The sequence below is a fragment of the Pseudopipra pipra genome, chromosome 6 (genome assembly GCF_036250125.1).
Source record: "Pseudopipra pipra isolate bDixPip1 chromosome 6, bDixPip1.hap1, whole genome shotgun sequence".
Lineage (NCBI taxonomy): Eukaryota > Metazoa > Chordata > Aves > Passeriformes > Pipridae > Pseudopipra > Pseudopipra pipra.
This window is the reverse complement of record NC_087554.1, coordinates 65,038,639-65,059,237: the sequence shown is the minus strand read 5'-3', so window position 1 is coordinate 65,059,237 and position 20,599 is coordinate 65,038,639. Positions and strand designations below refer to the sequence as shown.

Sequence of the window (20,599 nt, the reverse complement as noted above, 5' to 3'; positions counted from 1 at the left end):
ATTTCAGCATGGCAGAGGTCAGAGATTCCTGTCAAGCTTGTCACAAACCTTGAAAAAATTCTGTTTAATTTTTTCACCTGATGGCTTCTGAGGAGTTTGGTGTCTGGGAGGAAGCTGAGCCCCAGGCTCACTGTCACTCACGGGCTGGACCTGAGAGAGGAGGTCAGGACCTTCTAAAAAAAATACCTTTTTTCATTTGAAAATGAGAATTCATTGAATCAAAAGTATCAGAGAGTATAAATTATTTCAGCAAAGTTGGTTTTTAATAGAAAAAGATGCTCTGAAGTTTGAAATTACCATTTTAACCCCATAACCCCCCCAGACTTCATTTTCATTCTGTTTGGAAGGCAGGTGTGAGGGCAGAGCCACAGTGACCTACTTGTGGTGCAGGTGTGAGAGCCCAGCCTGGCTCTCCATGCCCAGCCCTTCCAAGCCCTGCCCTCTCCAGATGCCACTTCCCTTTCAGTGCAATTTTGGGGCCATCCCACTGAGATGCAGCAGCCACGGGAACACAGGGCATGTGGCAGCAGGGAATCCTCCTTTGCAATTCACTTGCATCCCAACCCCAGAGGGTAAAGCACAAGAAAAGGGGATTTTTGCCATGTTCAAGGAAGTGTTCCCTGGGAAGGGCAGATCTGTGGGGAGTGGTGGCAGCACAGAGGGTGTCACAGCAGTGCCCACACTGCCAAAATCCGGGGCAGCTGCTGGCACAGGGCTCCTTGTGCCGTCAGCAGGAGTGGAATGGGAATGTTTTCCTGGGAAAAGGAGCTCTGTCATCAGTGAGGATCATCCCCAGCACCTGGGAAGGACTTGGAAATTGATGCTTGAAAAGTGATGGTGTGGAAATAGAAATCACAAGAATCCTGGAATGGTTTGGGCAAGAAGGGACCTCAAAGCCCACCCAGTGCCACCCCTGCCATGGGCAGGGACACCTTCCACCAGCCCAGGCTGCTCCAACCTGGCCTTGGACACTCCCAGGGATCCAGGGGCAGCCACAGCTTCTCTGGGCAACCTGGGCCAGGGCCTCCCCACCCTCCCAGCCAGGATTCCTTCCCAATCTCCCATCTGTCCCTGCCCTCTGGCAGTGGGAAGCCATTCCCTGTGTCCTGTCCCTCCATCCCTTGTCCCCAGTCTCTCTCCAGCTCTCCTGGAGCCCCTTTAGGCACTGGAAAGCTGCTCCTCTCAGCAGCCACACACCCAGGGACAGATGTCCAGGGCTGCTCCTGAGCTCAGGGGGGACCTTCCTCCAGGCACCCCAGAGGAACACAGTGCCCAGCACCCCAAATCCCTACCCTCCCAGCTTGCCCTCCCTCAGGCTGCAGGAAGATGTGGCTTCCCTTAATCTGCAGAGCTGTTTTTCCCCACAAACACCGAGCAGGGCTGGGAAAAGCAAACCTGCTTCCAAGCTCCTTTTGGATACCAGCTTTCCCTGTTTCCTCTGCCCTGTTCACCCCCCATCATCCCCCCAGCCCTGCCCCCTCCAGTGAGCCCCAGTCTGCACTCCCACCCTGCCCCTGGGCAGCATCGCTGGGATGGAGGAGCTGCGTTAGCCCCGGGCTCTCAGTCAGCTCCCGGGAAAGTCGAGCCTCCGGGAGCGGAGGGGAAATGACCTGTGGGATGAGGGGTTTAATGTGCAGGGGCTGAGCACAAAGCAGGGGAAGGACGCGCTGGAATCCTCCGACAAAGGAACGGCGGCGTCTGCTCTGTTCTCCCGAGCCCTCTGCGGTAAACTCGGCAAACGGGAGGCAGATTAATGGCTGTTGTTCCTTACAAATGGGTAATCAGGAAGCAAATAACTCAGGCCCTCGTAGCTAAATTTAATTTAAGGGTATACAAATCCACGCCTAATGATGCGCTGGCAAATCTCCTGCATGGTTAAATAAGAGATCTGCTGCCAGGGAGGGGATCTGCACCCACTCAGGCAGCAGGAGAGGGAAGGGATATTTATCCCTGGGTGGTTATTCCACAGGGCACGGAGGTGCTGGCTGGGCAGGGGCACGGGGGCAGCAGCCCCTCCCACAGCAGGGCACCGACCTGGGGTGAGGGTTTGCCTTTTAATTCACACCTTTGAGAAAACAGATGGACCCAGGCTCAGAGGACACGGAGAAATGTCTCAGCTCAAGCTTCCCCCAGAGGGTGGTTGGCACTGCCCAGGCTCCCCAGGGCAGTGGGCACGGCCCCAAGGCTGCCAGAGCTCCAGGAGGGTTTGGATGATCCTCTGGGGCACAGGGGGTGACCCTTGGGGATGGGCCTGTGCAGGGCCAGCAGTTGGGCTCGATGATCCCTGTGGGTCCCTTCCAGCTCGGCAGATTCCATGATCCTGGGTAAGGCTGGCAGGGCGTGGGCACTCCGGCTGCTGGGCAGGGGCAGGGACAGCGGTCCTGTCGGTCCTATCGCTCAGGTTTATCCTCCCTGGAGCAGCAAACAAGCCATGAGCTGACAGCAGTTCTCCCCTAACACAGCTCTGACTGTCTGATGGAACATTTGATCCCCACAGCACCGACCCCTCGGCCCGGGCAGCTCTTTGATCTCTCGCTCGTGAAGTTTTGTCTTCCTGCAGCCCAAGGTCTTCCCACTGACACAGGGATCTTTGGGAAAGAAAGGACAGTAATGCTTTGGTTTTCAGCCCTACTGACACAGGGATCTTTGGGAAAGAAAGGACAAGAATGCTTTGGTTTTCAGCCCTGGGCGTGCCTTGTGCAACTTCCAACCTGCAGCATCCTTGTGGGGCTGGTGGTGCCTCCGTGCTGGGAGGGAGCTCGAGGGACCAGCAAGGGAGCAGCCAAAGGGGGGAATTTATAGGAGGTCCAAGACGTCTGGAGAGGGAGTTTGGACAATGGGTTTAAGCTGAAAGAGGGTAGATTTAGATTGGATATTGGGAAGAAATTCTTCCCTGTGAGGGGGGGGCCCTGGCCCAGGTTGCCCAGAGAAGCTGTGGCTGCCCCTGGATCCCTGGAAGTGTCCAAGGCCAGGTTGGAGCAACCTGGGCTGGTGGAAGGTGTCCCTGCCCATGGCAGGGGGTGGGCCTGGGAGGGCTTTGAGGTCCCTTCCCACCCAACCCATTCCAAGTTGATGTTGTTAATGCAACAGTAACTGGGCGCTGCTGCTTCTGTGGGTGCTGGGAGGCAATTCCTGAGCACAGCCTCCGGTGAGCTCCCAGCACCAGCAGCCTGCCCTGGGCACCAGGAGCCTGCCCTGGGCACCAGCACCAGCAGGGCAATGTGTTTTCCCTGACAGTCCTTGCTGAGCTGGTGATGCTGTGCCAGGACATCAGCACCCCATGCTCACCCAAGGGCAGTGCCTGGCCCAGCCCAGCAGGACCAAACAGCCCAGACCGCCCAAAGTTCTGCACAGCAGGCACAAGAGGGGCTATTTCCCCTGCCTTTGGTGTCTCCCTCCCTGCTGGCCAGCAGCAGGAGCTCTGAGGGGCTCCTGGCACAGCTCCCTGTGGGCTCCAGGGTGTTGTCCTGGAGAACAGCGTGGGCACTCTCCCTGCAGGCTGAGCCCAACCTGGCATCACAGCACTCAGGGGGTGAAGTTCAAAGCCAGAGCAGGAGCTGTGCCTCTGTAATGTGCTTCTGAAGCCAAAGGACAAAATGCAACATCAAGGGAGTAGTTAAATGAGTGAGCTTTGATCTAGGACATAAAAAGAGAAGAAAAAGCTTTTTTTTTTCCCCCTCCAAAAAAGGTTAAGTCTTGGCTCTCAGTGAACCCAACCTGTGAGTTTTCCCAGTCAAGGCACTCCACAAAGGGCAGGTTGGATGGGGCTGGGATAGGGGAAGGTGTCCCTGCCCATGGCAGGGGGGGAGCAAGGGGAGCTCTGAGGTCCCTTCCAACCCAAACCAGTCTGGAAATCTGGGATTTTATACCCACCAGGCCCTGGGCAAACACGGCTGTAACACATCAGGTCAGACAGACAGGGAACAGGGGATGCAGGAGAGCATTCAGGGAACAGCCCAGGACAGTGGGAGAGGATTCCCCTTGGGAATCCAACTCCTCAGCACGTGGACACTGAGGTTTGTGAGGATAAATCTGCTGAACACGTGGAGCTGCAGAGCCAGGGTGGGCCAGGAAATGGTACAAATCCTGGGGGAGCACAGAATGCTTGGAATTCCACTGGCACCCAGCAGGCAGGATCACCCCCAAAGGTGCAGTTTATCAGGGCTGCAGAGGAATTACCCACATCCACACCATCCTCTTCTTGATGCTCTGCAGGAGGAGCAGGAGGAGCTGCTCTTCAGACCCCAGGAGGATCCAGCAACGTTGGCTTTTGAGTGAAAATGCTCCGTAGCAGGCACAAATTAAACTTTCTCAACACATGACCTTCTTCTCCAAAAGATAAAAAAATCCTGGGTTTCATTTTTCTTTCTGTGTTAAGTAACCCCTCAGACCCCATTGATAAAATAACAGCTATTGGCAGTCATCCTGCAGTTATTTAGAATGCTTTTGTCGAGGGACTCCACTAAAGGCCGTGGCACAGAGCTGGGAATTAGGCAGGAAATGTCAAAAGCCTGGCCTAAAGCCCATTAAACTTTAGTTTTGTGGAGCTGAATTTCAGCTTTTCACAATAAAGTGTTCCCCTGAAGTTCTTAACTTGTCTGATAATTCCTGAGAAAAGCTGAAATAAACTACAAAAGTATTTTCTGTGTTCTTTTTTTCCTGTATTCTCAGGCAAAAGCTGCCCAGAAGTGCACTGGAACTACCTGACCCTGTCACTTAAAAATTAACCAAGCCTCAGAAAGAGCTAGAAACAAGCTGGGAAAGCTGTATTTTTAATAATCTTATAAATAAATTTATAAATTAATAATGTTGCAGAGGCAAAGCCTCTGCCCTGGTGTGAACTGATGGTGTGCAGGAACACCCCTGCCCAGGAGGGAGGCCCAGGGGAGCAGCTGAGTGTGGATGGAGCCCTGGGCTCCAGTGAGGGGCTGCTCCCCCGAGCTGGGAGTGCTTGGGGGTGCCCCAGAAACCATCCCAGCCACCCTGGCACTCCTTCCCCACCCTCCTGCCTGGACAGACCTGAGCAAGACCCTGATGCCACAACCACCAGGTACCAACACACTCAAACTTCCCTGGTGCAGCCCCACGGGCAGTGCCAGGCTGCAGGGGTTGTGTGTGCTTTGCTCCATCGTGGAATCATGGAATGGTGGGGTTGGGATCCTAAAAACCATCCAGTGCCACCCCTGCCATGGGCAGGGACACCTTCCACCAGCCCAGGCTGCTCCAACCTGGCCTTGGACACTCCCAGGGATCCAGGGGCAGCCACAGCTTCTCTGGGCACCCTGTGCCAGGGCCTCCCCACCCTCCCAGCCAGGAATTCCTTCCCAACATCCCATCTAAATCCACCCTCCTTCAGCTCAAACCTGTCCACCTTGTCCCATCCTCCTCAATTTCATTTTGCTTCCATCAGCTGCATTTTTCAAATTTGCCAGCACGGGATGATTTGGGCATGGCTTTGTTTGGTTGTTTGGTTTTAATAGAGGGAAATGCACTTAAACTTTAAGTTCCAGAGACCCCAAAGCCCTTTCCTCCCTGCTGTGCCTGATGCACCACAGCCCATTTCCCCACCCCCTTCCTCCCCCAGCCAGCTCTGGGGGTGGCAACAGCCAAAGGCATCACCATAAATCAAAACCCCAGAATATGCATCAGAAGCCACAGTCCATGACCTAAAGATGTTGTCTGCAAGTCAGTGCTGGTTTTGCACTAAGAAAAGAACCTCCCAGCCCCATGAAAGACAAAGGTGTGGCTCAGGGTGGCTGGAGCCTCCTCAGTTACCCTGTGATGGAGTGAATGAAAGAGGAGTGTGCCCAGTCTGGTCACATCCCCTGCTTTTTGTGATCCAGGGGAGCAATAACCCTTCTCCAGCCTCAGCCTGGTTGTCATCCAACCAGGCAAACTCCTTCCCATAACCCTCCAGGCAACTGTTCCAGGAGTTATTCAAACAGTGAAGTCATCAGCTCTTCGTTACTCTGCAGAACACCCATCCCAACATTACTTCATGTTCCCAGATGAATATCCCAAAGCTGAGTAGTTTCACCTCCCTGTACACTCACCTTTGCCATCAGAGCAAACCTCTGGCTCCTCAGGAGCTGCTGGTGCTGGACAGGAGGGTTTGGGTCCCTGGGTCACTCGTGGTGTGGAATGGACAGAGCCCTCTCAGCTGACAATGCAAACACTCTGCTTTCCAGGCAAAATATTCCCTATTTATTCCCTCAAGTTCTTTGGCACAACTGAGACAATGCCCAGTTCTCTGCACATGGACAACCCGAGGCAGGACCAGCTCTCCAGACACATCCTGTCCTAGAAATTTCCCCTCATGTCCAATCTAAACCCCTTCTGGTACAACTTGAAGGTTCTCATCCTGTCCCTTGTCACCTGGGAGGAGACACCCCCCCAGCTCCAACCTCCTGTCAGGGAGCTGGAGAGAGCAATGGATTAGAAAAATAAATAAATAAAAGATTATAATGGAGTTATAAATGGAAAAAAGAATGGATTATAAACAGAAAAAAAGGAAACAATTCCTCTCTGTGCACATGGATTAAGAGTGCACTGAGATGGAAATAAATCCTTTATGTCCTCACAAGGTGTGAGATGTCACAGCCCCCTCAGGGCTCGGCTGGGAGCAGCTCTGGGCTCTGCTACACCTCATAACCTGGATCCAGCACACAGCTGCCGTGGATTGGGATATTTACTGCAGCAAAGGACAGCAGGAGGAGCAGGAATTTGTGTCTGAGGGCCTCACCCCAGAGCTGCCTCCCAGCAAGGCTCTGCCCCAGCCCCAACACGACTTTGGGAAGCACAAAGTCACATCCCAGTGTGGCACTGCAGTGTCTCACCAGCACCACCATGGATGGAATTCCCCCACCTGGGGTGATTGCAGCTTGTTTGGGGGCAGGATCCTGCTTTGGGGTTGATTTGTGTGCTGCAGTGCCCAGGCAGTGCCCTGCAGGGCTCAGCCCTCTCCTGCCAGCACAGCTCCCATTGCAGCCCTGCAGCTTCTTCAGGAAGGGCTTTCTCCTCCCTTTCCATTGTTTCCTTCTGCACCATCACAGAGTCACCTCTGGGACTCACAGTCACCCCTGGCACTCACACAATCACCTCTGGGATTCACAGTCACCCCTGGCACTCACAGTCACCCCTGGGACTCTCACAGTCACCCCTGGGACTCACAGTCACCCCTGGCACTCACACAATCACCTCTGGGACTCACAGTCACCCCTGGCACTCACACAATCACCCCTGGCACTCACAGTCACCCCTGGCATTCACAGTCACCCCTGGCACTCACACAGTCACCCCTGGCACTCACAGTCACCCCTGGGATTCACAGTCACCCCTGGCACTCACACAGTCACCCCTGGCACTCACAGTCACCCCTGGCACTCACAGTCACCTCTGGGACTCACACAGTCACCCCTGGCACTCACACAATCACCTCTGGGATTCACAGTCACCCCTGGCACTCACAGTCACCCCTGGCACTCACAGTCACCCCTGGCACTCACAGTCACCTCTGGGACTCACACAGTCACCCCTGGCACTCACACAATCACCTCTGGGATTCACAGTCACCCCTGGCACTCACAGTCACCCCTGGGACTCACAGTCACCCCTGGCACTCACAGTCACCCCTGGGACTCACAGTCACCCCTGGCACTCACACAGTCACCCCTGGCACTCACAGTCACCCCTGGCACTCACACAGTCACCCCTGGGACTCACACAGTCACCCCTGGCACTCACACAGTCACCTCTGGGACTCACACAGTCACCCCTGGGACTCACACAATCACCTCTGGGATTCACAGTCACCCCTGGCACTCACACAGTCACCTCTGGGACTCTCACAGTCACCCCTGGCACTCACAGTCACCCCTGGCACTCACAGTCACCCCTGGGATTCACACAGTCACCCCTGGCACTCACAGTCACCCCTGGCACTCACACAGTCACCCCTGGCACTCACAGTCACCCCTGGCACTCACAGTCACCCCTGGACTCACACAGTCACCCCTGGCACTCACAGTCACCCCTGGGACTCACACAGTCACCCCTGGCACTCACACAGTCACCCCTGGGACTCACAGTCACCTCTGGACACAAGGACTCTGCCCCAGGGGATGCACAGCTGGGCAGGAGCAGGAGGAATCCAGAATTCCAAGATTAAGGCACAAACAGGAGGAATAGCAAAGCATAAATTGTCCATTAGCACAGAAGCTGCACATCAAATGCCAGGGAAAAGGCTGAGGGTGTTTTTCCATCTGGGCCCGAGAGGTCACTGTCAATGATCCAAATTTATCACAAAATACTAATTTAAGCAAAAATTGTCTGAAGCTGTTGTGAGAACCCACAAACAGGCTGAAAGCTGCTGCAAAGGATTCCCTGGCAAAGGACACAGGAAACACTCCGGAGCAGGGACCCGACTGGCTGTGCTTCCATTAAATATTGACAAATTCAGCAACACAGGGAGGGAACAGCGAGTGACACCAGTGGGGGGATGATTACAAGGGCCTTGGCAGACAGCATCAGCATTCAAAGCCATCCTGGTAAATTGGAAAATGGTCGGAAATCAAAGAGACAAAATTCAGTGGAGACAAGAGAACATACAAATGAGGGGAAAACAAATACTCAGCCCCCGGAATAGGGCTCTCCTGCGAGGCTGTGGGATGGGGGAAGGAGCCCTGTGACAGCTGCAAACAAACTGAACAGGAGTTACTGATGTCACCCTGTCACCAAAGTCATACCCAGGATCCCAGTGATGTCACCCTGTCACCAAACTCGTGCCCAGGGATCTCAGTGATGTCACCCTGTCACCAAACTCGTACTCAGGGATCCCAGTGATGTCACCCTGTCACCAAACTCGTGCCCAGGGATCCCAATGATGTCACCCTGTCACCAAACTCGTACTCAGGGATCCCAGTGATGTCACCCTGTCACCAAACTCGTACTCAGGGATCCCAGTGATGTCACCCTGTCACCAAACTCGTGCCCAGGGATCCCAATGATGTCACCCTGTCACCAAACTCGTACTCAGGGATCCCAGTGATGTCACCCTGTCACCAAAGTTGTGCCCAGGGATCCCAGTGATGTCACCCTGTCACCAAAGTTGTGCCCAGGGATCCCAGTGATGTCACCCTGTCACCAAAGTTGTGCCCAGGGATCCCAGTGATGTCACCCTGTCCCCAAACTCGTGCCCAGGATCCCCAGGAGCTGGGGGGACGTGTCAGATGTGCAAAGGAGCACTCCAGCCCTTGGGAGGGGTGTGTGCACCCCGAGGGGCTGGGCTGAGGGATCCCAGGAGGGCTGCAGGAGGTTGGGAAGGCAGAGAGGGCTGGTGGGGGGCTGGGGGGGCACAGAGGTGCTGCTGGTTAACCCTGAGGTCAGGGCTCAGGGGGGAAAAAGCTGTAACTGCAGGAAAAGGTGGGAGAATTAATTAGGGAGGGACTGGAGACACCGTCCCTTGTGAATTTTGGGACAGGTGGGACATGGTTTGGTACCTGTTGGACAGGTCTAACTCCAGCCAGCCCTGCCCCAGAGAGCACAAGGGACACAGGACTCCTGCAGGGCTTTGGAGCTTCCCAGCCCCCTTTCACTGCCTGAACACTGGCTGTGTGACAGCACACGTGTGGCCAGGCTGGAAAAGGAAACCCAGGAGAGCCCTAAAACTGGTCAGGATCCTAAAATTATCCCTCACCAATTTGTTTCCCCTTAAACTTTCCATTTGTGGTGCCCAAAACTCTCTCCCAGTGTCCTGGGCATCAAATCCATGTTACTAAAGGGTGCAGAAGGTTCAGCCCACCAGAACAATCCAACTGAAAGCAAAAGGAATTTCCACCTTCTGTGGACACATTTACAGTTTTCTTTGTGGATTAACTTAGGGAGCCTCTTTCATTTATTTTATTTTTAATTTTGATTATGGAACCCCAGAATGGTTCGAGGTGGAAGGGACCTTAAATCTCATCTAGCTCCAAACCCCAGCTCTGAGTGTTATGGCAATGAGGATGCTGGGATTTGGGGCCCTTGTGGCACCCCAAGAGAGCAGCTGCAGGTAAGACAAGTGGTGAGCTGCCAGCTCTGAGAGCAAGAAGTGAATTGGCCCAGAGAAGTTTCCTGAACAGCTGGGAAGGACAGAAAATAGAAAGGACAGAATTAGGAGTGTGCAGTGAGAGACTCTAAGAACTAAGGATGAGCTAATCCAGTGGAATTCCCACACCCTGCCCTGTCTAATCACTCAGGTGCCAGGGCAGGGCTGGTCAGTGAAGCTGTGGCTGCCCCTGGATCCCTGGGAGTGTCCAAGGCCAGGTTGGAGCAACCTGGGCCAGTGGAAGGTGTCCCTGCCCATGGCAGGGGTGGCACTGTATGGGCTTTGAGATCCCTTCCCACCCAATCCAGCCTGTGATTCCATGATTAGTCTTCTCATCACAGCCTGGAAATCCAATCTGAGCTTCTTTTATCACGAAGTTCAGGCTAACACACAAATTACACCTGTCCCCCAAGTAACCTGCAGGGGAGCATTGAAAGTTCATGGTTCACAGGGGTCATCCAGACACATCTCCCTTGAAAATCAGGTTTCAGTGCAGCAGAGCTGGGCCTGAACCAGCACAACCAGAGCAGAGTCTCCTGCCTTCATCCCAGCATTTGCATAAGAGATCTCTTCCTTCACCTCTGCAAACAGGGGACGATGGCAATTTGTTATGTGCATGAAAATCATAACAACCCTTTTCCCTGCCATCAGGATTGTATTAGGAAGCTCTGTGTTCCCAAAGGGAAGATTAAAGTGCAAGTCTAATAGTGTGAATTGTTCTTCAGCAGAGCGCTCTGCTGCAGCTTGGAACTAAATATTCCCAGCAGAAAACATCCAAAAGAACCAGGGAGAGCAGCTCCTTTCCTGATCCTCTTCTGGGGGAAGGAAGGAGAAAGCTGCATCTTCTGTTTTGTTGATGAGTTTCTTGAACACTGGAGAGGGTTGAATCTGTAGGGGGGTGACCTGTTGCACGGGGTAAGAGGACAGAGCCAGGTCTGAGATGGCATTTTTGGGGTCCCTGGGAGCACCATCTGCCCTGTCAACTGCCCAGGACAGCAGCAAAGGCAATGCTCCATGCCAGGGCTCATTCAGAAATAATAATAATAATAATAATAATAATATTAAGAACAGATGGCCAGGCCTGGGCAGCAGCACAGCAGCCACCCCAGCCCTGCAGCTCCCAGGAGGTGCTGGGTGAGCTCCTCTGGAGCATCCCGGCTGTGCCTGCTGGGACAGGCAAAGATTTGTGTCTGTAAAGATGTTCTGAATCCAGAAATGATCCCAGGCACAAATACAGCTCCTGCTGGCTCTGCTCAGAGCACAACCTCACCCAAAGCAGCCCTGTGTTCACTGCAGCCTCTGCTCCTCAGCTGGACCCTCTGCACAGCCCCCTGGACTGGAGGAGACAAGGGTGAGACACGGGGAAGGTGGGAATGATCCATCCCAGCCCCCACAGAGGGCTTGGGGGAATAAAGGACTGGGACAGAACACTTTGTTAGGAAAATTTAGATGGGCCCAGAGAGGCAGAGCCCACCCAAGTGATGATGTGGTGAACATTACACAGCCACCAAACACAGCAGGATTTCCAATTTCCCTAAGAAGTCCAAGCACTTTGCCTAAAGGAGCTCCAGGAGAGCTGGAGAGGGACTATGGACAAGGGCTGGAGGGACAGGACACAGGGAATGGCTTCCCACTGCCAGAGGGCAGGGAGAGATGGGAGATTGGGAAGGAATTGCTGGCTGGGAGGGTAATAAGGCCCTGGAATAGAATTCCCAGAGGAGCTGTGGCTGCCCCTGGATCCCTGGAAGTGTCCAAGGCCAGGTTGGAGCAGGCTGGGCTGGTGGAAGGTGTCCCTGCCCAGGGCTGTGCCAGGGGGTCCCTGTGCTCACAGAGCTGTTCCTGGGTCATCTCCCCTTCCCTCCCTCTCCCCAGCACAGCCAGGGTTCAATGACAGGCACAATCAGGGCCCACAGAGAGACCCCCCAGGGGCTGAGGTCAATCCATCCTCGTCCCTTGGCACAGCTGCATCCAAGCCCAGGGAACAGCTGGGGAGGGGCTGCACCAGCCTCCAGCTGGGCACTGCCCACAGAGAGCCAACACACCTGGAAATGACTGAGAACTGGGCTCACCTTCTCCTCTGAGCTCTGAAGCTCCTCCTTTGTTTAGCTGGGAGATGGATCACACAACCTTTTGCTGACTCTGCTGTTTCTCTTCCCACCAAGCCCAAACCCAACACCTTGAGTTTGCTGTGAAAATCCCAGAGAGTCCAGGAGGCCCAAGAACACACAGCTCTGCCACGCCAGGCTGCACACCACGGGCTGACTGACAGCTCCTGTGTCAACAGGTCCCATTCTCAGGATAAATTACAGATATCACACTGTGAAACCTGATGTGCTGTTGGAATGTGCTGCATTACTTCTGATTCTTTAAGCAAAATAGGTTTTTGCCTTCTTCCTCAACTCTTTTTATATTTTCAAGAGTTGCTTTCCCTGTACTGGACCACTTCCACTTTTAATCTTAATTAGCAGAGAAACCAAACTCCTGTCAAACTTGGTGCTGCTTCATTACAGAGCTGAAAATTCATTGGGAATATTTCTGTAACACCAGAACCATTTATTTTTCTTTTTTTTTCCCTACCACTACAAAAAAAACTGGAAAGGAACAGAAAATGAGAATTGCAGACACCTGGCAAAGAAAGGCTGGAAGCTGCCGTGGAGCCATGGATGGCTGGTGCACAGCTCAGCTCCTCTGCAGAGTTTGAACACTCTCAGACCTTTTTCAGCTCGTATTCCCATGAAAGACAGGCGTAAAGAGGCAGGGAGATGGCAGCAGTGCTCCCAGCAGGACTCAGAGGGCAGGGAGCCCAGCACGGAGAGAGCGATTAAAGGGCCAATTAACACCCGAGCAATCCATCTCCTGAGCAGCCCAAAGGATGCTGCTCAAAGGGAACTGTATTGACTCAGCTTTTCCCCGGCTGATTAATTTTGCAGAGAAAATAAGGTACATCTGTTTTTTCCTCCCAGATTTACCCTCTTTGTATCGTGTGGCAGCTTATTGACCAGCTCCCTATTACTGTGTCCACTTAAAGCACAAAGTTACACCAACCACCAGTGCAGCATTTTTCCTCCTGAAAATACTTCATGGGTAAGTATTTATATAGGCAGGAACTGCAGAGGCACCAGCAGCAGGATGGGCTGTGCTGCCCTGTTCCCCTGGGCTGGCCAGCAGAGCAGACCTGGATGTGGGAAGGGCTGGGGGGGAGAGGTGGAACCTCTACCAACAGCTGGGAGGTGACCTGGAAAGGCATCAAAGTGGTCAGAGCAAGAGTGAGGAGTGTTTTCATATCTTAAATGACACAATCACAGAATACTTGGGGTGGGAAGGGACCTCAAAGCCCACCCAGTGCCACCCCTGCCATGGGCAGGGACACCTTCCACCAGCCCAGGTTGCTCCAACCTGGCCTTGGACACTCCCAGGGATCCAGGGGCAGCCACAGCTTCTCTGGGCAGCCTGGGCCAGTGTACTCATATTTCCATCTTTAGTTTTGTGTGTTTATCTCCAGTGGCCTGAAGATCCAAAGGTAATCACCTCCCGTTCTGGCATATTTCTAAATAAAGGTTGCTTTTCTTTGTATCTTTAAACTTTAACTTGTTAAACCCATGGGTGTTCTCAGTGCCAGACCTTGACTGGGACACCCACCACGAGCAGATGAAAACATATCCTACACATGTCTAAGAAAAATAACAACCTAAAAATGGGTCTAAAGAATAAGAAGAGGGAGAGCAAATAAATGAGAAAATCACTTAATCAAAAAGATGAGAAACTCAGGGCAATAAAACGAATATTTTCCCTAAAAGAGGTCATTAATACTTTGCTGCACAATTTCATGGAAATCAGGGACATGTCATGTTTAAAAATTTAGCAAAAAATATCTAAAACTACTGGGGAGAGGAGTCTGCCTTCCAGACACTCCCCAAAGCACCAGACACCAGGATTAAAAGGGATAAAGCCTCCCAAACCTCGGGTAAAAGCTCCCTCCTGCTCAGCACCTGCAGGTCCTGGTGAGCCCTGGGCTGGGGCCGAGGGCCCTGCACGGCTCATCCTCCTCTCCTGAGCTGCAGCAGGGACAGAACCCCTGCACCTTCCACCCCAGAGCAGCTTTGCAGAGCAGGAGGCCGTGGGGCAGCCCCTCAGTTACCTGCTCTGAGAACTCTGCAAAACACTCACAGGGAATTCAAACGGCTCGACCTGGGGCTGTTGTGTCGGGGTGGATCTAATCAGGACTGGATTGCATAAATATTCTAATCAGGGCTCTCATCCTGCCCCCCTCCTCACAGGCAGGGATGAAGCTCTGCTTTCCTCAGGAAATTATTCTTGATGTTTATTCATGATGCTGCTCTGCTGGGGGAGCTGTGAGGCACGGGGTGATCCCTGTGCCAGACAGGATGGGTGCCTGGCACTGGGGAGAGATGCAGGGAAGGGATGCCAAGGGAGCAGGGCTGGGATTCATTTACTAAAATTACACATCCAACCCCGGGGCAGGATGCAACGTGATACAGTTCAGAGACTCACAGGAGTGATGCCATCAAACCCCAGACTGTTTGGGTGGGAAGGACCTCAAAGCCCATCCAGTGCCACCCCCTGCCATGGGCAGGGACACCTTCCACCAGCCCAAGTTGCTCCAACCTGGCCTTGGACACTTCCAGGGATCCAGGGGCAGCCACAGCTTCTCTGGGCAACCTGGGCCAGGGCCTGCCCACCCTCCCAGCCAAAAATTCCTTCCCAATCTCCCATCTCTCCCTGCCCTCTGGCAGTGGGAAGCCATTCCCTGTGTCCTGTCCCTCCATGCCTTGTCCCCAGTCCCTCTCCAGCTCTCCTGGAGCCCCTTTAGGCCCTGCCAGGGGCTCTCAGCTCTCCCTGGAGCCTTCTCTTCTCCAGGGGAACCCCCCCAGCTCTCCCAACCTGGCTCCAGAGGGGCTCCACCCTGGGAGCAGCTCTGTGGCCTCCTCTGGAGGTCCCTCCTTTAAGGAGTTTTGTACAGCAAGCTGGGTTATGGGCACTTGACCTTTCTAATTTATCCAAGGGAAGAGGAAGAGCCACTTTCTCTGTGTTCTTTAGTGCCATCACAGGGAGGTGATTCTGGTAGTCTGGAGCTCTTTAATTTAGCTAAAAAAGTAATAATGAGAGCCAAAGGCTGCAAGGTGAAACTAAACAAATCTAGAGTAGGAATAAAGTTAATTAGGCAGTGAAGCCTCTAACCTAATGTGGAGCAGATTCTCTATCATTTGAAGACTTAATTAACTGATTATCCTTGAAGAGATGCCTGAGCTCAGAGGCTGCAGGTTTCAGGGGGGCCCTGGTGGGGCCAGCACAGCCCCCCTGGGTGCCCCCCACCCTCAGGGGGCCCTGTGCTGGGACTGGGAATTGGGCTCCCTTCTCCCCCCCAGTAAATTTGCCCTTTTTACTTTTCTGGGTGACACAGGGAAGTTCAGGCTGAGGTTTTGCAGGTCTTTACAGACTGATTTGCAACTTTAGCCTGGAGCAAAGGAGGCTCAGGGGGGACCTTCTGGCTCTGCAACCCCCTGACAGGAGGGGGGAGCCGGGGGGGGTCGGGCTCTGCTCCCAGGGAACAAGGGACAGGAGGAGAGGGAACGGCCTCCAGCTGTGCCAGGGGAGGCTCAGGTGGGACAGGAGGAGGAATTTGTGCCTGGAAAGGGTGGTGAGGCCTTGGCAGGGGCTGCCCAGGGAGGTTTGGAGTGCCCAGCCCTGGAGGTGTCCCAGGAAGGCCTGGCTGTGGCACTCAGTGCTCTGGGCTGGGGGACAAGGTGGGCATCGGGCACAGGGGGATCCATGGGCTGGGAGGGCTTTTCCAGCCTCAGGGATTCCACAGAGTCACATTTAAAAGCAGGTCTCAGCCATCCAAACCATTTATGTGCCATTCCTGCCTGGAGCTGCATCCAAAGGACTTCTCACAGCTTTGGGTTGCTCAGTGCTGTGGTGAAGGTCACGACATCCCCCCATGCAGGGACCAGACTCTGTGCCCTGTGCAGCGTGTCCCAGCTCTGGGCAGCAGGTGAGATGCCAGGTAGGCAGGAGGATGTCCTCTGCAGGCATCCTCTCCATCCTCAGCACAGGGATAACTCATCCCACACTCATTTTGCCAAGCTCTGACAGCTGCCAGGGACACAGATCCCTCACACAGCCCATGGCCACCCCAGCTTCCCAAAATAGCCCAGACAGGGAGCTACAAACCTGGAACAGGGAGAGCTCCCAAAAGCAGAAATGTTTCAGAAATGCATCTGAAAACCAGAGCAGCCTGACAGAGTTCCTGTCCCAGAGGGGCTGTGTGGGACCACACTGCACATTCTCTGGGAGAAGAGGCACAGGAAGAGGCAATGAAGCACCAGGGAGAGCTCCCCTTGGCAGCAGAGCAGGGTGGGCCCTTCTCCCTCCCCTCTCTCCAACGACAGAGGAGCCCTCGGGCATCCTGAGCATCCCCTCAGGATCAGTGGGATTGAAGGCCCTGTGGAGAGTCCCCCCTGCTCTGATGGACCAACAGCTCTGGCACAGGTGGGGGAGTTTATGGAAGGGGATTACGAGAGCTGGAGAGGGACTTGGACAAGGAATGGAGGGACAGGACACAGGAATGGCTTCCCACTGCCAGAGGGCAGGGATAGATGGGATATGGGGAAGGAATTGCTGGCTGGGAGGGTGGGGAGGCCCTGGCCCAGGTTGCCCAGAGAAGCTGTGGCTGCCCCTGGATCCCTGGAAGTGTCCAAGGTCAGGCTGGACAGGGCTTGGAGCAACCTGGGCTATTGGAAGGTGTCCCTGCCCATGGCAGGGGTGGAATGAGATGGGCTTTGAGGTCCTTCCATCCCAAACCAGTCTGGGATTTGATGACTCACATTCCACCAGGAGCTCTGTTGCTTCCTGCTCTAAAAACATCCTTTCCCTGCTGGGCTTTGCTGCCTCTGCCATTCCCAGGCTGCTCCTCCCCAGCCCTGCTCGTGCTGCGTCACCCACCCAGCTCAGCTCCTGCCCACAGTCCTCCCAGTGCTGCTGTGGTTGCTGCTCACTGTTACCCACCCCTCAGGCTGTCTGATGCTGCTGCTCCCCCTTGCCAGCTCTGCCAGCCCTCCTGCCAGCTCTGCCAGCCTTCCTGCCAGCCTTCCTGCCAGCTCTGCCAGCCTTCCTGCCAGCTCTGCCAGCCTTCCTGCCAGCCCTGAGCTGATCCTGCTCCTCTTTGGGTCTCTTTTCCGCAGCACTCAGGGCTGGGATTCCTCTAAGTGCCTCTGCACAGGTGAACTCCCTCCCTGTTACTGCAGCTCAATCCCTGCTAAGTTGCTTCAAGATCATGAAGAACTTCACTGGGGCTGAGAATAATCAAAAAATGCCACGTAGGAAACTCCCGAGAGGACGATGAGAAAACTGCAGCCCAAACAGGGTCCTGATCAAAGCCTGGAAATTCGAAAGCATTTGACACACTGGAACTGCACTTTTATGCTGCTGGCAGGTAATAGCTGCCTGCTCAGGCTGAAAAATGCTTGAAGAAAACACATTTTCCAGAATTTACAGACATTCTCTCTTAGAGGAGTTCCATGAATAAGCACCTACTCAGAAAACATAATTACCAGAAGTAGGGCAAGGGGAGGAGGAGCGGCCCAAGGTCCCCCCAAGGGTCACAACCCATATTCTGGGTTTATATATAGACGTCCTAAATAGCAAAGAGAATTAAGCTCCATTTGTCCTTCCCCACAGCCCGGCTGGGGGGGCCACAGCCACGGAACAGCAGGAAAATTGGACCCTCAGCTCTCCTGTGGAACCGGAGCCCACGTAACACTAATTAATCTCAGATCTGACTTTGGAAATAACTTCCCTCTTGCCTTGTAGCATCACTCCCAGGAGCTGTTCCTGAGCCCTGTTCCCTCTCCCAGTCGCTGGTTCATTATCCATTGGTGCAGTGTTCCTGTGCCATCAGCACAAGCATTTAAGCCAATTTACTTGGCTCAAGGAAAAATTAGATTTACTTCCTATCTGCTTTCATGGACATGCCGTGAAATGACTCGAGCCGAGACTTTGTTAGGAAAAACTTCCTCCCAAATCCAAGTTTGTCAATAAAAAGCTGTTTCTAACTGCGGCACCTCCAGAGATCCGTCAGGAATCGCTGCCTCCCTGGGCTCTCCAAAGGACTTCCCTCTAAGAAAAAGGGAACTTATTGACAAGCTTTCTTGGCTGTTCTTTCCAAAGCTTTTGTGAAGATATAATTGTCAAGAAGGTATGGATTTATTTGGCATCCCCAGCCAGGCCTGAGAGATTACAGCTGCACCTTTCTGTCAAACACAGTCCTTCAGCCAAATTGGTCTGAAATTGGGGGTGATGTTTATATGGAAAACTGCAGAAGACAGCATTTCCAGGGCCTCCTCACCGAGGGGGAGAGGAAAAAAGAAGAAAGAAAATTTATGTTTAGAGTCAGAAAGAAGACAAAAAAAAAAATCTTCTTTTCCTTGGAAAGTTGTGTAGGATCAGAAAGATCTGACTAACCAGACATGTCTGGTGGTAAAACACTGGCACAGGTTGCCCAGACAAGCTGTGGCTGCCCCATCCCTGGGGGTGTTCAAGGACAGGTTGGATGGGGCTTGGAGCAACCTGGTGGGTGGAATGAGGTGAGTTTTAAGGTCCCTTCCAGCCCCAACCATTCTGGGATTTATGATCTCCGTGGGGCTTCATTTTTCTGATTTTCTTTTCCCAAACCTACTCAGCCTTTCTGATGCCCAAGGGCACGGGGTTCCACAGGTTTCACACATGCCTTAGGTAAAGGACAGTTCCACTGAAAAAGAACAAGTTCTAAAATGTGCTCCTCTGACTAAAGGGAGAGCTTGGCCCTGCCAGGATGGGGCTGCAGTCCCGCTGTGTCGGGGGTGTCCCAGTGAAATCCAAAGTATTGCCTTTGTTTCCACATCTGTTAGTATTTTGATCAGTGCTACAGGCGTGGCATCTTTATCTCCACCCACAAATATCCCTATTTTTAGTATATTTTTAGTGCCAGCTCATTGCAGCTGCCCCAGCAGCGCTGGGACCACAGTGACCCCCCAGAGGTGGTGGGTTATGGACATACTTAAACCTGAAGAAAAAACTAACTGAACAATCCCATGTTTTAGGCCATGGAATGGTCCCATTGAGTTCTCAGCCTCAGCACCTGATCCAGCAAAGGTCCAAGGACTCGGGTGAGGGGTGGAATCAGCACCATCACACCCATCCAAGCACAGTCACCCTCAGGAACCCTCACACACCTACAAATCCCACTAAAATGGTGAAGCTGGGGGGGAATCCCCCCGGATCACAGATGTACATCCTGCAGCAGTTCTTTTTAAAGTCATATTCAGGATTTGCATATAAAAGCAACATTGATTTGGGTACCCCCTGGGAACCTTTCAGAGAGCTCAGAACATCTTTGTGCTCTGCCTCTGCCTGAGCTGGAGAAACCTGCAGTTCAGCCACTTTTAGTGATTCCACAAAACTTGGTGTAAGTGGGAAAGAAGGAATCCCATCCCCTGCCTCCCTTGCTCTCCAGCTGATTTTTCTGTCATTTTTTTAAGCACTACCCCAGGCAGTTCCCTGCAAACCCAATCCTGCACAAAAGCTGCTTGAAATTCTTTGCTATTCCTGAGGAATTGTGCAGCACCTGGAGACCTGGGAATTTGAAGCATCTGAGGGATTTGTTGTGAGAAGAACTGCAGAGCACTTGCAGCTCCTGCAGCATGGCCATGGCTGGCTGCTCCTGGGGCAGGATCTGCTCCTTCCCTGCTCCAGCACTGGGAGTTCCAGCACGTTAATTGTGACCTTGCTCGTTTCCTCACAAAGGCCTGGGGGCACAGCCTGAATGCATCACACACTGTTAGAAATAAGGATATTTTTAATGGGTTTGTGTGTCCATATCCAGCTCCACTGGAAAGGGAAGTACATGGATCACCTCCAGCTGGGTGGGGGAGAAGGCAGAGTGGTTGGGATGGGTGGGATCACTCAGCTTTGGTTGGATTGGTTGTATCAGGTCAGTTCAGCTTCTTGACCTGAGCATCCCCTCAAGAGATGCTTTATAGAGATTATATATATATATATATATATATAAAATATAAGATCCTTTATGTGCTGTATAAGGGACACTGATTCTGGATTCCAGGTGTAGGTTCCAACCACACATCCCTGAGCTTTGAGGAGTCCAAGTGAACTGTGCTCTTCTAAAACGAGGCAGGTAAATCAGACACAGGTCATAAAGTGAGCACCAATTTCTTAAAGACTGATCCTAATCTCAAGCAGTGAAGTAATAAAAGGTTTTTTTCCATCTCTGCGTAAAAGAATATTTTTTAAAAAAAAATCAAATAAAGATTTCTCATAAAACAGAAGAATGATAATGGTGAAATAGTAAAATGTCTAAGGATTTTATCTTGCAGGTCAGAAAGAAACACTGGGAACACTGTGCTACTCACCTTTGGTTCCAGATGTGCAGCTGTGTCACATCCTGGGGGAGCAACAGAGGGGACAGCACTTGGATGGCACCTGGGACAGGGCAGAGAAGAT

At 53.0% G+C, this 20,599-nt stretch overlaps 1 long non-coding RNA gene across 1 annotated transcript; it reads right to left on the bottom strand.

Annotated features, from left to right (window-relative positions):
* Positions 1-18,288: 18,288 nt before the first annotated feature.
* On the bottom strand, positions 18,289-20,170 carry LOC135416517 (uncharacterized). Its single transcript, XR_010431614.1, has 2 exons — positions 19,707-20,170; positions 18,289-18,441 (listed from the first exon to the last, which is right to left on the bottom strand). It is a non-coding gene; the product is annotated as an uncharacterized LOC135416517 (long non-coding RNA).
* Positions 20,171-20,599: the final 429 nt, after the last annotated feature.